This window comes from Heptranchias perlo, chromosome 23 (assembly GCF_035084215.1).
Source record: "Heptranchias perlo isolate sHepPer1 chromosome 23, sHepPer1.hap1, whole genome shotgun sequence".
Taxonomy (NCBI): Eukaryota; Metazoa; Chordata; class Chondrichthyes; order Hexanchiformes; family Hexanchidae; genus Heptranchias; species Heptranchias perlo.
The window spans coordinates 7,710,956-7,726,294 of record NC_090347.1 but is presented as its reverse complement, the minus strand read 5'-3'; the positions used below and the strand labels follow the sequence as shown (position 1 = coordinate 7,726,294).

The window sequence follows — 15,339 nt, the reverse complement described above, 5'->3', positions numbered from 1 at the left end:
TGTAGGCGCTACGTGGCCTCCTAAGGTCCCAAAATGGCGTCCGGAACACACGTGCACGCTTCTAGCGTGACGTGCGCCGGATGCCATCTTGGTAAAGGGGTTTGCATATGCGCAGATAATGAACACCGCCATCATGTAAAGTAATGGGACTATGCGAACAGCATTTTCGTGTTCAACTCAGCCTCAGGGCTTTGCTGCAGGAGTTCCTCAGGGCAGTGTCCTAGGCCCAACCATCTTCAGCTGCTTCATCAATGACCTTCCCTCCATCAGAAGGTCAAAAATGGGGATATTTGCTGATGATTGCAGTGTTCAGTTGCATTCGCAACCCCTCAGGTAATGAAGCAGTCCGTGCCCGCATGCAAGATCTGGACAACATCCAGGTTTGGGCTGATAAGTGGCAAGTAACATTCACACCAGACAAGTGCCAGGCAATGACCATCTCCAATAAGAGAGAGTCTAACCACCTCCCCTTGACATTCAACAGCATTACCATCGCCAAATCCCCCACCAGCAACATCCTGGGGGTCACCATTGACCAGAAACTTAACTGGACCAGCCATATAAATACAATGGCTACAAGAGCAGGTCAGAGGCTGGGTATTCTGCGACAAGTGACTCATCTCCTGACTCCCCAAAGCCTTGCCACCATCTACAAGGCACAAGTCAGGAGTGTGATGGAATACTCTCCACTTGCCTGGATAAGTGCAGCTCCAACAACACTCAAGAAGCTCGACACCATCCAGGACAAAGTAGCCCACTTGATTGGCACCCCATCCACCACCCTAAACATTCACTCCCTTCACCACCAGCGCACCATGGCTGCAGTGTGTGCCATCCACAGGATGCACTGCAGCAACTCGCCAAGGTTTCTTCAACAGCACCTCCCAAACCCGCGGCCTCTACTACCTAGAAGGACAAGGGCAGCAGGCACATGGGAACACCACCACCTGCACGTTCCCCTCCAAGTCACACACCATCCCGACTTGGAAATATATCGCCGTTCCTTCATAGTCACTGGGTCAAAGTCCTGGAATTCCCTTCCTAACAGCACTGTGGGAGAACCTTCACCAGAGGGACTGCAGCAGTTCAAGAAGGCGGCTCACCACCACCATCTCAAGGGCAATTAGGGATGGGCAATAAATGCTGGCCTCGCCAGCAATGCGCACATCCCATGAACGAATGAAAAAAAACTGCGTAGGTGCAGCTGCTGTCGAATGGCAAATGCAGCATTTCCTGATCTACACCACCAGATGTATGTGCACAGCTGCTTATTTCAAGTAAACTGACTACAGAGAAAAAACAACTTTGTTTCTGATCATCCAGTTCAACAAAGATGGTGAAAACAATATTTTCTCTGTGGATTGTTGTGCTATGTAAGTTCAGTATATATAATCTTCTTTAATAGCCAACGTTTTAAATAATTTTATGAACATCAGAATCACACGAAGCGTGACATCAATGTGCTTAGGTCGCTATGGTTGGGTGTGCAGGATTACGGAGCTCTGGCTAAAACTTTATTTTCTCCGCCTCTCCTCCTTTAAGACGCTCCTTAAAACCTATCTCTTTGATCAAGCTTTTGGTCACCTGTCCCAATATCTCCTTATGTGTCTTGGTGTCAATTTTAGTTTGATAATGCCCCTGTGAAGCACGTGGGACATTTTACTACGTTAAAGGTGCTATATAAACGCAAGTTGATGTTGTTTGGATTGTTTTGAGGCTGCACAGCAAGTACACACAGGCCTCGTTATATATTCAAAGTGATTTAAATGTATCCCACAACAATTTCTGCTCCCTCAACTCTTCGTGTGCCGTTCACCTGTTTAAAACAGGCATTTCTCGGCTTCCATGCTGTTCATTTGAAAGAAGTTTTATTTTTATTTCATTTGGCATAGAGCTTTTTCTGCATTATTGGTGGTGCTATAGTTATTCCTGCTATTTGCTGATGGATGTTTAAAATACTGGACTCCATTTGCACGGACTCTAGGCACAGCATTATTTCTCCCACCAGCTGCCAATTTCTGCTCCAACCAGACTGCTCATCCCGAGTGTTCCATTGGGCCTTCCAATGGCTGTTGTGGGGGAGGAAATGGAATTCCTGCAAAGGGGTGGAAGGAAGTTGCATTTCTCCCATCCTCCCGGTGAGAATCCTCGGTCTCTGTCCCCTTGTTTCCCATTCGCCCACCAGTGGAAACAATCTTTCACTGTTTACCCACAGTAAAGTCCCCAGGTTTCACTCAGCCCTTTACTGACTGCTCCTCTCGTGGTGCCACTCCCACTCACCATGTTGCTGCTGCTATTCTCGGCTCTGCAGGAAACGCTGGTCCCCCCACACACACCCACCACATTCCCCAATCACCCCCTGCTCGAGCCCACCTCCCACTTCAAGAGAGATTTGTTTTTGCCTTTCAGCGGCCCGCTGCCGACCCATCCGAGGCCCCCCGGAATGACCTCGCACCCCCCCCTTGGGCTTTTCATACAGTTTATGGGGGGGCAGCGTATCTCGAACAGCATTTTCGCGTTTAACTGCTTAGGTGCAGCTGATCTACACCACCGGATGTTTGGGCACAGCTGCTTCCCTCCAGTACCTGACGAAGGAGGAAGCCTCCGAAAGCTTGTAGATTTCAAATAAAAATTGTTGGACTATAACTTGGTGTTGTAAAATTGTTTACAATTGTCAACCCCAGTCCATCACCGGCATCTCCACATCCCTCCAGTAAACTAACTACAGAGAAAATGTAACTTTGTTTCTGATCATCCCATTTCAACAAAGATGGTGAAAACAATATTTTCTCTGTGGATTGTTGTGCTATGTAAGTCCAGTATATATAATCTTCTTTAATAGCCAACGTTTTAAATAATTTTATGAGCATCAGAATCAAACACAGGAAGCGTGACATCAATGTGCTTAGGTCGCTATGGTTGGTGTGCAGGATTACGGAGCTCTGGCTAAAACTTTCTTTTCTGGAAAGTTCTGCATTTTGCCATGGTTGCAGGGCTTTGTGTGAGCAACAAGCATTGCGATAAAACACGTGGCTGGGAAAGAGCATGAAAGTAAGGGAAAATGCATATTTCCCCAATATTTTGGATGTGTTTTAAATTATGACAATAAGATAACAAATACACATGAGATGTGGCAAAGCGACACTGAAAAACAGTGCAATTCTTTGAGAATTTGACTATGATCTGGAAAGTTTGTGCCAATAACGGATAGTCACGACAAAGAGATTTAAAACGTACAATACATATAATCAGATTAATCATTGTAGTTTGTGTTTCCGACACTGTGTAACTTTGAAGGTCCAATATCTAAACTTCACTGTGTTTTCATTGTTTCAGTTCAAGCTGTTCAGACAACGGATCCACAGAATGGTAAGGAGGTGTTTAAAGTTAATCCTTAAATATTCTGAGCTCTCACTGTAAGCTTGTACTTGAGAATAATGTAAAAGGCATGTGATAAATACTGTGCTGCAGAAAGTGTTGTATGGCTTCCGTAGTACAGAGTGAACAATAGAACGCTATACATTTTTTGAATTTTCAGCACAGAAGGAGGCCATTTGGCTTATCAGGCTGTTGCTTCCCCCCTTCAGCAGTCCCTTTTCGTATCCTTTAAAATTTGTCTTCTCCAAATATTTATCCAGTTCCATTTTAAAAGCTATAATGGATTCTGCTTCTACCATTGGTTCTGGTAGGGCATTCCAGGGCTTAACAATCCTCTGTGTAAAAAAAATCCTCCTAATATCTTCCTTCATTCTTTGGTGATGTTAAATTTATGCTCTCAAGTTACCAACTCACTGATCAGTGATTTACTTGATCAAAACCTCTGATAAAAGGCGATTTAGACAAGTTGAGTGAGTGGGCAAATAATTAGCAGATGCAGTATAATGTGGATAAATGTGAAGTTATCCACTTTGGAAGGAAAAACAGAAAGGCAGAGTATTATTTAAATGGTGATAGATTGGGAAATGTTGATGTACAAAGGGACCTGGGTGTCCTTGTACACCAGTCACTGAAAGCAAATATGCAGGTGCAGCAAGCAGTTAGGAAGGCAAATGCTATGTTGGATTTGAGTACAGGAGCAAGGATGTCTTACTGCAGTTATACAGGGCCTTGGTGAGACCACACCTGGAGCATTATGTGCAGTTTTGGTCTCCTTACCTAAGAAAGGATATACTTGCCATAGAGGGAGTGCAGTGAAGGTTCACCAGACTGATTCCTGAGATGGCAGGACTGTCGTATGAAGAGAGATTGGGTCAACTTGGCCTCTATTCACTCAAGTTTAGAAAAATGAGAGGGGATCTCATTGAAACATATAAAATTCTGACAGGGCTAGACAGACTGGATGCAGGGAGGATGTTTCCCCTGGCTGGGGAGGTCCAGCACGAGGGGTCACAGTCTCAGGATACGGGGTAGGACATTTAGGACTGAGATGAGGAGAAATCTCTTCACTCAGAGGGTGGTGAACCTGTGGAATTCTCTACCACAGAAGGCTGTGGAGGCCAAGTTACTGAATATATTTAAGAAGGAGCTAGATAGATTTCTAGACACAAAAGGCATCAAGGGGTATGGGGAGAGAGCGGGAAAATGGTATTGAGATAGAGGATCAGCCATGATTATATTGAATGGCGGAGCAGGCTCGAAGGGCCGAACGGCCTTCTCCTGCTCCTATTTTCTATGTTTCTGTTTCTAATTTTGAACACCTCTATCAGATTAACTCTTGTTCATCTTTGTTCTAAGGAAAAGAGCCCGTTTCTTTAGTCTCTCCTCATAACTAAAGCCCATCTCTTATTAAACAAGCACAGGTAGAACATAGGTGAGCCACCTTCTTGAACCGCTGCAGACCGTGTGGTGAAGGTTCTCCCACAGTGCTGTTAGGTAGTGACTTCCAGGATTTTGACCCAGCGATGATGAAGGAACGGCGATATGGGATGGTATGTGACTTGGAGGGGAACGTGCAGGTGGTGTTGTTCCCATGTGCCTGCTGCCCTTGTCCTTCTAGGTGGTAGAGATCACGGGTTTGGGAGGTGCTGTCGATGAAGCCTTGGTGAGTTGCTGCAGTGCATCCTGTGGATGGTACACACTGCAGCCACGGTGTGCCGGTGGTGAAAGGAGTGAATGTTTAGGGTGGTGGGTGGGGTTTCAATCAAGCGGGCTGCTTTGTCCTGGATGGTGTCAAGCTTCTTGAGTGTTGTTGGAGCTGCACTCATCCAGGCAAGTGGAGAGTATTCCATCACACTCCTGACTTGTGCCTTGTAGATGGTGGAAAGGCTTTGGGGAGTCAGGAGGTGAGTCACTCGCTACAGAATACCCAGCCTCTGACCTGCTCTTGTAGCCACAGTATTTATATGGCTGGTCCAGTTAAGTTTCTGGTCAATGGTGACCTCCAGGATGTTGATGGTGGGGGATTCGGCGATGGTAAGGCCCAAGCACTGGTGCCATTAGACTCCTGATTCGGCGAGAGCCTGAATCTCTCATCCACGCCTTTGTTACCTTTCAAATTTACTCCAAGGCTCTCCTGGCCGGCCTCCCATCTTCCACCCTCCATAAATTTGAGCTCATTCAAAACTTTGCTGCCCGTATCCTAACTCGCACCAAGTCCCGTTCACCCATCACCCCTGTGCTTGCTGACTTTCATTGGCACACGGTCCAGCAATGCCTCCATTTTAAAATTCTCATCCTTGTCTTCAAATTGCTCCATGGCCTCGCCCCTCCCTTCCTCTGTAACCTCCTCCAGCCATACAACCCTCCGAGATCTCTGCGCTCCTCCAATTCTGGCCTCTTGCGCATCCCTGATTTTAATCGCTCCACCATTGGCAGCAGTGCCTTCAGCTGTCTAGGCCCTAAGCTCCAGAATTCCCTTCCTATACCTCTCCGCCTCTCTACCTCCCTCTCCTCCTTTAAGACGCTCCTTAAAACCTACCTCTTTGACCAAGCTTTTGGTCACCTGTCCCAATATCTCCCTATGTGTCTTGGTGTCAATTTTAGTTTGATAATGCCCCTGTGAAGCACTTGGGACATTTTACTACGTTAAAGGTGCTATATAAATGCAAGTTGATGTTGTTTGGATTGTTTTGAGGCTGCACAGCAAGTACACACAGGCCTCGTTATATATTCAAACTGATTTAAATGTATCCCACAACAATTTTTGCTCCCTCAACTCTTCGTGTGCCGTTCACCTGTTTAAAACAGGCATTTCTCGGCTTCCATGCTGTTCATTTGAAAGAAGTTTTATTTTTATTTCATTTGGCATAGAGCTTTTTCTGCATTATTGGTGGTGCTATAGTTATTCCTGCTATTTGCTGATGGATGTTTAAAATACTGGACTCCATTTGCACGGACTCTAGGCACAGCATTATTTCTCCCACCAGCTGCCAATTTCTGCTCCAACCAGACTGCTCATCCCGAGTGTTCCATTGGGCCTTCCAATGGCTGTTGTGGGGGAGGAAATGGAATTCCTGCAAAGGGGTGGAAGGAAGTTGCATTTCTCCCGTCCTCCCGGTGAGAATCCTCGGTCTCTGTCCCCTTGTTTCCCATTTGCCCACCAGTGGAAACAATCTTTCACTGTTTACCCACAGTAAAGTCCCCAGGTTTCACTCAGCCCTTTACTGACTGCTCCTCTCTTGGTGCCACTCCCACTCACCATGTTGCTGCTGCTGTTCTCGTCTCTGCAGGAAACGCTGGTCCCCCCACACACACCCACCACATTCCCCAATCGCCCCCTCTCCACCCCCAGCTCGAGCCCACCTCCGACTTCAAGAGAGATTTGTTTTGGTTTTTTATATTTGCCATCCATAAGAAAGTTTCACTTTTACGTCTTGATGCCATCAGAAGCATCAGCCTTTATTACTGCACAAATTTATAAATAAACTATGACAATTCTAGTTATCATGACCACAGCTACCTCCTTATAATAGGTAACGATTTAAAGTTTAATGTTAAATGTTTATATATATCAACGTTTTCATTTTTAACATTGTGGCTGGGATTGGGACGGAGAATGACAAATGTGGGCGGTGAGGCCTATCGCTGCATCACCACCCCGCCTAGGATTGTAAACCCGCCTGGTCTGCTGCTGGCGGCTCCTCCCGCACCTGCCACATGTAAATAACGGCAGGGCAGAGGGGTGGTTCTGGGTCCTCGGAGGACGTCGCTTCCTTCCACCCCACTCACATGCTCCTTTCTGAAGCAACCATAGGGAAGATGGCAGTAGTCCTGGGGAGTGATGGTAACAGTCCTGGGTTTCCCGACTGCAGGGATTGCATTTCCCTGGAATGGCCTTGTGTCCCCCCCCTCCCCGGAATGTGGAATAGCCTTGTTTCCCCCCTCCCCCCAAGAATGGCGCTGTCCCCCCTCTCTTCCCCCCCCTCCCCCCAAGAATGGCGCTGTCCCCCCTCTCTCCCCCCCCCCCCCCCCCGGAATGGCGCTGTCCCCCCTCAACCCCCCCCCCGGAATAGCGCTGTCCCCCCCCCCGGAATGGCGCTGTCCCCCCTCACCCCCCCCGGAATGGCGCTGTTCCACCCCCCCCGGAATGGCGCTGTCCCCCCCCCCGGAATGGCGCTGTCCCCCCCCCCCGGAATGGCACTGTCTCCCCCCCACCCCCGGGATGGCGCTGTCCCTCCTCCACCCCACGTCTCCCCCCCCACCCCAGAATGGCCCTGTTTACCCCCCGGCAACGGCCCTGATCCCCGTCCCCCCCTCCTACCCCTCACCCCCAGATTAGCCCTGTCCCCCTCCCTTGGCCACCTCCGGAGTGGCCCTGTCCCCGGAATGGCCGGCCCTGCCCGGAGTGGCCCTGTCCCCCCCCCACCCCTTCCCCCCAGGATTGGCCCTGTTTACCCTCCCAACTCCCCCCCCCCCCCAGAATGGCCCCCAACCTCTCCCCCAGGATTGCCCCCCCCCCACCCGGAGTGGCCATGTCCCCCCCCAACCCCCTCAGAATGGCCCTGTTCCCCCCCCGGAATGGCCCTGTTCCCCCTCCCCTTTCCCCCTACAAAATGGCCACCTGGCTTCCACCCCCTCCCCCCCTGGATTGGCCCTGTCCCCCCTCCCCTGGTCCCCCCCCGGAGTGGCCCTGTCCCCCCTGCCCCAACCGGAATGGCCCTATTTCCCCTGCCCCAGGAATGGCTCTGTTCCTACTCCCGCCTCCCCCCAGAATGGCCCCCCTCCCCCCCGGATTGGCTCTGTCCCCCTTCCCCTGGCTCCCCCTGAGTGGCCCTGTCCCCCCACCCCTCCCACTGGAATGGTCCTTTCCACCCCCCCCCCACCAAGAATTGCCTCGTCCACTCCTTCCCACCCCCCCCCCCACCCCGAGGATTGCCTTGTCCTGTCACCCCCTTCAAACCACTGTCGGCCGGTTCAGAATGGGAGCTGGCCGTTCTCACGCAGTGGGGCGCCTGCTGCTCATGTAAATGAAGTCCCGGCCTCAAAATGAATCGGGGGCCTCATGGCAGCCGTCCATTACCCACCTGAAATTAAAATTGCCCCATATTAATTATTACTTTTGTGATTGATTGACCAATCAGCAGGCCTTGTACTCTATGGACACATGACTTTTCTCTGTCCCAAGGACACCACCCACTACAAAACCTTTAATTGTATAGACGAGTTGATTTTCTGTGGAGTTGCTTACTGACAAAAATGAAAAAGGTATCCTTTTTCTTATAACTGTCTCTCCGCAAAAACTCTCAAACCCACATTCACAGCCATGCCCTCAATCTTGCCATCTCACGTAATCTCTACTCCCGTCATCTCGATCACTGATGAGCCCATCTCTGACCACTCTCAAGGGCAGTTAGGGATGGGCAATAAATGCTGGCCTTGCCAGCGATGCCCACATCCCATGAATGAATTAAAAAAAAATATCCCCCCAACCCCCCCATCCAATCTCACTTCCTTCTGCATCCGCCCCGGATTAAAAACTCCCTCCGCGATCAGTCACTTACAATTGTACTTTGGCTTTGGGCCTCCCTTCACCACGATACTTCTGCAGCCGTCAACCATTTCCTCACCTCCACCTTTGATGCCCTGTTCCCACAAAAACTTTATTCTCTCCCATCCTAGTTGCTCCTCTGTATGACCCCCATCTTCGCTTCCTCAAGTCCAAGGGGTGCAGACTTTAGAATATCTGGTTTAGCCATCCATCACCAGATCTGGCTGGACCACATCAAGTGCTATTGGGCCTCACTCTTCTCTGCCAAATTACATAGAAATTACAGCACAGAAACAGGCCATTCGGCTCAACCGCTTTATGCAGTGTTTATGCTCTACACGAGACTCCTCCTACTCCATTTACTTCATCTCACTCAATCAACATATCCTTCTATTCCTTTCTTCCTCTTGTGTTTATCTAGCTTCCCCCTAAATGCATCTATGCTATTCGCCTTAACCATTCCATGTGGTAGAAAGTTTCACATTCTCACCACTCTCTGAGTAAAGAAGTTTCCCCTGAATTCCCTATTGGATTTATTAGTGACTATCTTATATTTATGCCCCCTAGTTTTGGACTCCCCACAAGTGGAAACATCTTCTCTACGTCTACCCTATCGAACCCCTTCATAATTATAAAGACAGGTCACCGCTCAGTTTTTTCTTTTTTTTGAGAAAAGCATCCCAGCCTGTTCAGTCTTTCCTGATAGGTATAATCTCTCAGTTCTGGTGTCATACTTGTAAATCTTCTTTGCACCTTCTCCAGTGCCTCTTTATCCTTTTTGTAATATGGAAACAAGAACCATGTGCAGTACTCTGTGTGATCTAACCATGGTTCTATACAAGTTTAACATAATCTCTTTTTGCTTTTCAATTCTGTTCCTCTAGAAATGAAACCCAGTGCTTTGTTTGCTTTTCTTATGGCTTTGTTAAATTGCGGTGCTACTTTTAATGATTTGTGTATTTGTAGTCCCCGATCCCTTTATGAAACTATCCAATTTAGACTCTTATTTTCCAAGGAGAATGTGGCCTTCTTATTCCTCCGACCAAAATGCACCACCTCGCGTTTATCTACATTGAAATTCATTTGCCATTTACATGCCCATTCTGCAAGTTTGTATTTTGTCGCAATCCTCCTCAGTATTAACTATACTCCTCAATTTGGTGTTATGCGCAAATTTTGAAATTGTACTTCTGATTCCCGAGTCCAGAAGTGAGAGATTCTATCTGTAAGGAAAGACTGAACAGGCTGAGGCTCTTTTCTCTAGAAAAGAGAAGACTGAGGGGTGAGCTGGTAAAGGTCTTTAAAATTATGACAGTGCGGGACAAATATCCTTGCGGGGAAGTTTGCTAGCACTGTTGGGGGGGGTTTAAACTAACTTGGCAGGGGGATGGGATACAGAGTGGAGCTACAATAGGGGGTGATGTGCAGCCAAATATAGAGAAAAAAACAAGTCAGCTTGGAAGACAGGGCAAATATGTGAGGGCAAGGCTGGATGGCATCTATTTTAATGCAAGGAGTCTTGCGAATAAGGTGGATGAACTGAAGGTGTTGATAAACACATGGGAGTATGATATTGTTGCTGTCACAGAGACATGGTTGAGGGAGGGGCAAGACTGGCAGCTCAATATTCCGGGGTACAGAATCTTCAGGCGAGACAGAGGGGGAGGTATAAGAGGAGGGGGGGTCGCAATATTAATTAAAGAATCAATTACTGCCATAAGGAGGGATGATATATTAGCAGGTTCCTCTAATGAGCACATATGGGTGGAGCTTAAAAACAAAAAGGGGGCAAGCACTTTGATGGGAGTGTACTATAGGCCCCCAAACAGTCAGGGGGAGATAGAGGAACAGATATGTAGGCAAATCTCAGAAAATTGTGCAAATAATAGGGTAATAATAGTGGGGGATTTCAACTTCCCCAATATTAACTGGGATACTCAGAGTGTAAAAGGCTTAGAGGGTACAAAATTCTTAACGTGCATCCAGGAGAGCTTTTTGAGCCAGCATGTAGAAAGTCCTACAAGAGAGGGGGCGGTACTGGACCTAATTCTAGGGAATGTGGCCGGCCAAGTGGAAGAAGTGCTAGTAGGTGAGCACTTTGGTGACAGTGACCATAATTTGGTGAGATTTAAGGTGGTCATGGAAAAGGACAGGGAGGGGCCGGAAATAAAGGTTCTAAATTGGGGGAAGGCCGATTTTAATAGGATAAGGCAGGATCTGGCCAAAATGGACTGGGATCAGCTGCTTGTAGGAAAATCCGCATCGGAGCAATGGGAGTCTTTCAGAAGGGAGATTGAGACCATACAATGGCAACATGTTCCCGTAAAGGTCAAGGGTGGTTCCAAGAACTCCAGGGAACCTTGGATGTCAGGGGATATACGAGAATGGATTAGGAAAAAAAGGAGGGCTTTTGGCAGATACAAAAGGCTAAAGACGGAGGAAGCCCTAGAGGAGTACAAAAAGTTCAGGGGGATACTTAAAAAATAAATTAGGAGATCAAGGAGGGGCCATGAAATAACACTGGCGAGCAAAATAAAGGAAAATCCTAAGATGTTTTATAAGTATATTAAGGGTAAGAGGATGACTAGGGAAAAAATAGGGCCCATTAGGGACAAAAATGGCAATCTGTGTGTGGAGCCGGCAGATGTAGGAGGGGTTCTAAATGAATTTTTTGCATCTGTTTTCACTATGGAGAAGGACGATGTAGACATAGAAATACGGCAGGGGGACTGTGATATACTCGAACATATTAACATCGAGCGGGAGGAGGTATTGGCGGTTTTAGCAGGCCTAAAAATGGATAAATCCCCAGGCCCGGACGAAATGTATCCCAGGCTACTGTGTGAGGCAAAGGAGGAGATTGCGGGGGCTCTAACACATATATTCAGAACCTCTCTGGCCACAGGGGATGTGCCAGAGGACTGGAGAACCGCTAATGTAGTACCATTATTCAAGAAGGGGAGTAGGGAAAAACCGGGGAACTACAGGCCAGTGAGCCTAACATCAGTGGTAGGAAAATTATTGGAAAAAATTCTGAAGGACAAAATTAGTCTCCACTTGGAGAAGCAAGGATTAATCAGGGATAGTCAACATGGCTTTGTCAAGGGAAGATCATGTCTGACTAATTTGATTGAATTTTTTGAGGGGGTGACCAGGCGTGTGGATGAGGGTAACGCAGTGGATGTGGTATACATGGATTTCAGTAAGGCCTTCGATAAAGTCCCGCACAGGAGACTGGTCAAGAAGGTACGAGCCCATGGAATCCAGGGTGCCTTGGCACTTTGGATACAAAACTGGCTTAGTGGCAGAAGGCAGAGGGTGATGGTCGAAGGTTGTTTTTGTGACTGGAAGCCTGTGGCCAGTGGGGTACCACAGGGATCGGTGCTGGGTCCCTTGCTGTTTGTGGTCTACATTAATGACTTGGATATGAATGTAAAAGGTATGATCAGTAAGTTCGCTGATGATACAAAAATTGGTAGGGTGGTAAATAGCGAGGAGGATAGCCTCAGTCTGCAGGACGATATAGATGGGTTGGTCAGATGGGCGGAACAGTGGCAAATGGAATTTAACCCGGAAAAGTGCGAGGTGATGCACTTTGGAGGGACTAACAAGGCAAGGGAATACACAATGAATGGGAGGACCCTAGGCAAGACAGAGGGTCAGAGGGATCTTGGTGTGCAAGTTCACAGATCCCTGAAGGCGGCGGAACAGGTAGATAAGGTGGTAAAGAAGGCATATGGGATACTTGCCTTTATTAGCCGAGGCATAGAATATAAGAGCAAGGAGGTTATGATGGAGCTGTATAAAACACTGGTTAGGCCACAGCTGGAGTTCTGTGTGCAGTTCTGGTCGCCACACTACAGGAAGGATGTGATCGCTTTGGAGAGGGTGCAGAGGAGATTCACCAGGATGTTACCAGGGCTGGAGCACTTCAGCTATGAAGAGAGACTGGGAAGATTGGGTTTGTTTTCCTTGGAGCAGAGGAGGCTGAGGGGGGACATGATTGAGGTGTACAAAATTATGAGGGGCACAGATAGGATGGATACTAAGGAGCTTTTTCCCTTCGTTGAGGGTACTATAACAAGGGGACATAGATTCAAGGTAAAAGGCGGGAGGTTTAGAGGGGATTTGAGAAAGAACTTTTTCACCCAGAGGGTGGTTGGAGTCTGGAACTCACTGCCTGAAAGGGTTGTGGAGGCAGGAACCCTCACAACATTCAAGAAGCATTTGGATGAGCACTTGAAATGCCATAGCATACAAGGCTACGGACCAAATGCTGGAATATGGGATTAGAGTAGACAGGGCTGATGGCCGGCGCGGACACGATGGGCCGAAGGGCCTCTATCCGTGCTGTATAACTCTATGACTCTATGACTCTATGATAGGGTAGACATAGAAAAGATGTTTCCATTTGTGGGGGAGTCTAAAACTAGGGGTCATAAATATAAGATAGTCACTAATAAATCCAATAAGGAATTCAGGAGAAACTTCTTTACCCAGAGAGTGGTTAGAATGTGGAACTTGCTAGAAGGATATGCTGATAGGGTTAGACAAAGTAGGCTGGGAGGAGATTTGTGTGGATCATAAACACCGGCATACACCTGTTTCATTATGATAGCACACAATAGTAACAAGCTAAATTCTAAATATTTTGGGGTTTGGTTATTCCAGCAATGACTCCAATCTTCTGCCCAGCATTTCTTTAAAACACATATCTAGAAACAAGCCTTATATACCCTCATGGAGGCTTCTATGAGTTAGTGCAGAAGAATCAATGTATATATTGAAGCTAATTTATGTTCCTGTTTTTCTCACAGGTGTGACTATAAACAATATACGTATAAAATCTGACCCTGAATATACAGAAAATATTGAAGAGGGAAGCACCATTATCCTGACTTGTTCAGCAGATATCACTATACCTCCTGGTCTACCATCTCAGATTTCATACTTATTTTATAAGGGAGAAAATGAAGATATCCTACTGAAAACTGTCACGTCTCATAAACTAGAATCCCAGTATACTATAGAATCTGCCCGAGCATCACATTCCGGATACTATCATTGTGTTGTGGCTGCAGGAAGTAAAAGGGAAAAAAGTCAAACAACATTTATAACAGTTGAAGGTAAGGTGAAATATGAAACATATGGGGCTAATAACCTGATTCCAACCAAAATGTTCCCACTTCTACACAAATGTATCTCAATATGTATCTGTGGTTATTATTATATTATCCTTTCCTCCGCTCTCTGCTGCTGCTCCTCCATTATAATGGCATACAGTGGTATGCCTATTAGGGAATGCCATACCTGCTCCTGAGCAGCCCTCACTGTAGGAAGGCGTGCGAGGGGGGGGGGGTCAACATTTCCCAGTGGCTTCAGACTCCCGGAAGTAGCGAGAAGCAAGTCCAAAGCTGTGTAGGCAGAATGTCAAAAAGAATTAGCTCAAAAAAGTAATTCCCAGCGGCAGAAATCGCTATCCAAACTCTCCGCACACCTCAGGCTCACAAACTCCTCATTGCCTGCCTTGGCTGATCCTGGTAGCTGCTGAGCCTTATATTTCTCATTCTAACTTATTCCAAGTGCATTGCAAATGTAAAACCAGGAAATTTGAGGATACAGCGCTATTGTCCCCATTACCATACGTTATGATGAGCTCACTAAAGAATTGGTGGGCACATCACAAGAAGAGCCAAATCACATTAGGAAACTTGGGGAGTCAGAACAACTGACTGAGTGCATGTGCCACTCAAAACCCCCTCATTTTTTTTTGAACAGGAAAAGTTGTCATTCTATTAATGTCAGCTAGTGTACGATGCCAATCTCCTTATCCTGCACATCAACGCAAGATACCCAGGAAGCTGCTATAATGCTTTCATCATGTGACAATCCACCATCCCTCATGACTAAGGGCATCAGGATGGTTCATTGGTCATAAGGGTTATCTCTGCAATCATGGCTTCTGACTCCAGTAAGGCCTCCTCAGGCAGAGGGGGACAACAGATATGACGAGGTCCATGCCACTGCAAGAAGTGTCATAGAGCAGACTATAGAAATTTTCAAGTCTCGTTTTAGGTGCCTGGATGAATCTGGTAACGCTCTGCAATACAGCCCAGCGAGGGTCTCCAGAATCACAGGCCAGGAATTACCTTGAACCTGTTCCCGCTCTGCCACCATAACTTTGATGGTAGTGCGGTGGAAATCCTGTCTAGGCACGTAATCAGCGTTTCCACCGCACTTCTGTCAAGTTACAGCGGTGAGCAGGAACAGCTGAGGAAATTAAGTAAATAATTTAATTGAGTACTTCACAATTTTGTTCATTCCTCCCTGCCACGATGGTACCCAATGCTTCAGTGGCCACAGGGTTAACAAGTGGTGACATACAGGCTCAGAAATTCCTGGGACCCCACTTT

The 15,339-nt window shown here is 47.2% G+C and overlaps 1 long non-coding RNA gene across 1 annotated transcript; it reads left to right on the top strand.

Annotated features, from left to right (window-relative positions):
- Window positions 1–2,757: 2,757 nt before the first annotated feature.
- Window positions 2,758–13,818, top strand: LOC137341054 (uncharacterized). Its single transcript, XR_010966946.1, has 4 exons — window positions 2,758–2,810; window positions 3,337–3,369; window positions 4,800–4,928; window positions 13,744–13,818. It is a non-coding gene; the product is annotated as an uncharacterized lncRNA (long non-coding RNA).
- Window positions 13,819–15,339: the final 1,521 nt, after the last annotated feature.